Below are 4,676 nucleotides of genomic sequence, written 5' to 3'. Positions count from 1 at the left end.
TAGTCCTTTTGCGCAGTTCATGTAGAAGGCAGTGCATATATATACTTGATAACCCTGTTCCAGACAGTTGGATCTTTGCCGCTCAATGACCAGGTCATCATAAATCAACGATCGATGTGTGAAGTTGCGGATGAACTCCACCCACCATTTGTTTTCATATTTGTTTTAACTGGTACATTTGTATTGTGGATGTTTCTGTACTTTAAAGCTTGTAAGAGACATTAGCAGCTCCCATTTGTAGTACTTAATTGCCTTCCATTAATGCACCATATGCCAGTGATGTATACTAACCTTAAATGGGCTGATCTACTGATGTATTGGTTGGAAACTTGAATTTATATATATGATATTATGATTACAAGTATTGGATTAAAGTACTATTTGGTAATATTGTAAATGAGTTGGAGCAAGAAATTAGGTATCCAAGAAAATGGTGCATTTTATATACTGGATTGGTAGCAGGCTTAAAATGCCAATTGCGGCCATTTCCAGTTCACCGAGAACAAGTTTTACAAAGAGATTTAGTTTTTTGTGGCAAATATAGTTGGTTGCGAAAAACAAAATTCCCTGCAAGTACTACTTGCGGCGAAAAAAATCGTTGCAAATAAACATTTTTCACGATGATTTTTGAGTTTCGCTGGTAGAACTTTTAATTGAGTCAACAATTGCGATGAATGTCCGGCGCAGCATAAATCGCAGCAAAAGATTATTTGCAACGATTTTGGAGTTCATTTGCGGCGATTTTTTCTGCCGGAAAAGGCCCTGTTTCTTGTAGTGGCAGAAGGTGGAAAAAATCCACGATCATTGTCCAATATATTTCTATGGATAAATTAATTGCGATAAAAATAAATGATTAGGTGGCTTATAATTTGATACATACAAAAATAATTTTAGGTAAGAATACGAGCTCTATATATCTATATATACTTGAGGGTATTTTACTATATAGAATTCTAAATTAAAGCATTGTCAATTAAAATATATTAATTAAGAAGCTTCTTCTTAAAGAAAAGGCCGTACGAGAACTACTTTAACATTAATAGTCTTTTAAGTAGAATCAAAACTAGCATTTATAACGGATTATTTGCGACGCGACGCGAATGACTATTTGCAGTGAAAACAAACTCATTTTAGCAAGAAATAGTCATTTTCGCAAGAAATAGCCGATCATAAATAAGCAATTTTTTTGTAAGGACTATTATTGATATTATATCTACACGCATCTATATTATATATGCATGTCTGTGTGTCTATCCATATCATGTATATATGTATGCATATATATATATGTATGTATGTATGAATTAGAAAGAGTCCATAATTTACACCAAAGAAATTTGGTGAAGAAAAGTGACAATTAGTTGCATGGTCAAACTTCAATAGTGTCAAAGTTGCCGTGCAATTTGGACTTTACTACTTGCAGACGTATGCTAGCTTCGAATTTTCTCTGTTCCGGCCTATTTAATTTCTTGTGGCGATTCATCTCTCCAATGATCTGGATGTTGGAATGGTCTGCAAATTAACCTTAGAAAATACGACATGCAAAAGATAATACCATCGTAACGTTCACGTACATTAAATTTCCAAGTCTTAAACAAGTAGTGGATCCTCCTCATAACACAATAAATAATGAAACACGCATCCAATTTCTAGCACAGCAACACAAACAAGAATGAAGTTTCTTAGGACATCAGTGCTTGCATTTGTTTTTACTTTTTTCTCATATCTATGGGCAACTTCGGCTCACACTAATGAAGACTTCCTTCAATGCCTGACCCTTCATGCTGTTAACTCCAGCACCTCCTCAATTTCTCAAGTCATTTACACCCCTGCCAATTCCTCATATTCATCTTTATTGGAATTCTCCATACAAAATCCTAGATTCTCAACAACTGCCACCCCAAAACCTCTTGTCATTGTTACGCCATCGCATGTCTCCCAAATTCAAGCAGCCATTAATTGTTCCCAAAAGAATGGCCTGTAAATCAGAGTTAGAAGCGGTGGTCATGATTATGAGGGCCTTTCTTATGTATCTGATGTTCCATTTCTCATAATCGATATGATAAATCTTCGATCAATCAGTGTTGATGCAGAAGACAGCATGGTTTGGGTCGAATCCGGTACCATTATTGGTGAAGTTTGCTATAGGATTGCCGAGAAAAGTATAAATTTTGGCTTTCCGGTGGGACTTTGCCCAACTGTGGGTGTTGGCGGACACTTCAGTGGGGGAGGATATATATGGCAGCTTGATGCGCAAATATGGCCTTGCTGCAGATAATATTATTGACGCAAAAATGATTGACGTCAAGGGTAGAATCCTTAATAGAAAATCCATGGGGGATGATTTGTTTTGGGCCATTCGAGGAGGTGGAGGGTCCAGTTTTGGAATCATTGTTGCATGGAAAATCAAGCCGGTTCATGTTCCATCAACTGTGATTGTATTCACAGTTAATAGGAACTTGCAAGAAAATGCAGCCAAGCTTGTTTATCGGTGGCAACATGTTGTAGACAAAGCTCATGAAGATCTATTCATTCGCGTCGTGTTAACAGGTGCCAATTCTAGCCAAGAAGGGAGGAAACAATACAAGCTTCATTTAGTTCCTTGTATCTCGGAGGGATAGATAATCTCATTTCATTGATGCAAGAGAGCTTCCTTGAATTGGGTTTGGTAAGATCAAGAAATCAGATCTTTTCTAGCTAGCGCTAAAAATCGACTCAAAAACTCCTATTAATCGATGCATTTGAGCATTTTCAATGATTTTTAATTCACTGCCTCTTCGGCGAAATTAAAGTGTCTTTTCTGATCAATTTCAACGATAGGCAAAAATCATCGCAAAAAACAACTATTTCCAGCGAATTTGTGCGTCGCAACTGTCCAAAAAATCAACGGAAATAACCTTTTCATTTACCATTAAATCGTTGAGAAAAATCAATTGCGGCGATATATATCGTCACAAAAGTTGTAAAATCGCCACAAAATACTCGTTATTTTTCCTAGCCATTAAAAATTATTGTCGCTATAAAATAGATTATTTCTGACAAAAAAAGTATTTCCGGCGATATTTACTTGCCGCAAATGGTTTTTCAAAAAAGAAGAAAGAAAGGCACAAAAACAAAGATGAACTATACCCAAGCTATACTTCAGGTATAGTTCACCTAAATAGTGCAACAACCCCTCTCACATATATTATATATGTGAGGGAATGCTGCATTATATATAGTTACACTTATATATAATATATTTGTGAGGGAATGCTACATTATATATATTACACTTATAAATAATATATGTATATATAACTGTAAGATATCACCTAAATAGTGCAGCAATCCCTCACATTGATTGTTATTTTAATACGACACACACAAAGACAGACACACACACACACAAATATATATATATATATATATTGCTGAAAAATGATAAAAGCTCACTACCTATTTATCATTTACTCGTCCTCACAACCAATTTTCAAACTGTCTTTTTTTTTCCCAAGTAATAACTATATATAGTGTGATTCCAATGAGTATGAAGCTCATGTGTATGCAGTTAATGTTACATATCAAAGTGATCACAACTGCCCTATGATACATGTTCTAAATAGAAAATTAGCATTAAATGCAAGAAAGAAGTTCTATTTCTTAGAAAAATATTGCCCACCACTTAACAAATAACAGAATCATAGTAATTTCAAACTCAAGATACAAATAGTCTTATATTACTAAAATCGTTTATCGTTTACATTGAAGGAAAGGATAATAATCAGAGACTTCCAGAAATAATAGAACAAAGATATTTAGTTTTAACAAAAGGTCAAGGAATTCAAATCCAAATACTCTGAAATGTTACAACATTGAAACTATAAAGCAGGGAAGCATATTTCATACTCACAGTGAACAATGACATCATCAGAGACCAGTTAATGGTCTTTAAAAAGTATTTGCGTCCAACAAGAGTCACAAAATCAACACTTTCTTGCCATACAAAAAAAATTTAGTTTGTCAGAGGTACATGAGAAACCAAGAAACTTCTATTAAAAATTGAAATGTGAGAGGTACATGAGAAACATGACATTAGAAATGCATACTACCAGTTTTAGGATTTTTGGATTTAAATGTTAGAATCAAAACAATAGGTAACCAAATATAGATCAACTGCTATTGAGCTATTTATTTGGTTAAACCATTATTCCATAATACAAGTACTTTCCAAGAACCAATCTTCTTCAATTTGTCCATTGAGGGGGAAAAGGGATAGTCCTTTGTAAATTTTTCAATTCAGTTAAATTTTCCAAGCACCATATCATATCTAATACTTCATGTTTCATATAATGAATTTAAAGCTTAGAACTTGGAAGAAGTCAGATAAACCAAGATGAATATCAAGTTGGATAAATCTTCTCAACACCAAGTATTTTATATCAACTTTAAGATCCATGAATCTTACACATTACCACACAGTTACATTTTTCAAGCCACACAACTCTCGTGGATATATTTTCTCACTATAAAAACTAAGCAGTAGAAAAATCTAGAATACAGTCCCTTCAAATTTCAGTTCCAATAGGGACAGTCTACAGGCAGGCCTTGATCAGATCCTGTCAAGGCTTTGGATTTATAGTAGTGTGATGGGGTCATAACGGTAAGCTCAAAATAATGATGATTGAAATGAAATG

The 4,676-nt window shown here is 34.3% G+C and overlaps 1 pseudogene; it reads left to right on the top strand.

Moving 5' to 3' along the window:
• Positions 1 to 1,672: 1,672 nt before the first annotated feature.
• LOC108995201 lies at positions 1,673 to 2,701 on the top strand (annotated as a pseudogene).
• The last annotated feature ends 1,975 nt before the right edge of the window (positions 2,702 to 4,676 follow it).

This window comes from Juglans regia, chromosome 3 (genome assembly GCF_001411555.2).
Source record: "Juglans regia cultivar Chandler chromosome 3, Walnut 2.0, whole genome shotgun sequence".
NCBI classification, from domain to species: domain Eukaryota; kingdom Viridiplantae; phylum Streptophyta; class Magnoliopsida; order Fagales; family Juglandaceae; genus Juglans; species Juglans regia.
The sequence above is the reverse complement of the archived record's forward strand: the minus strand, read 5'-3'. Positions and strand labels throughout refer to the sequence as shown.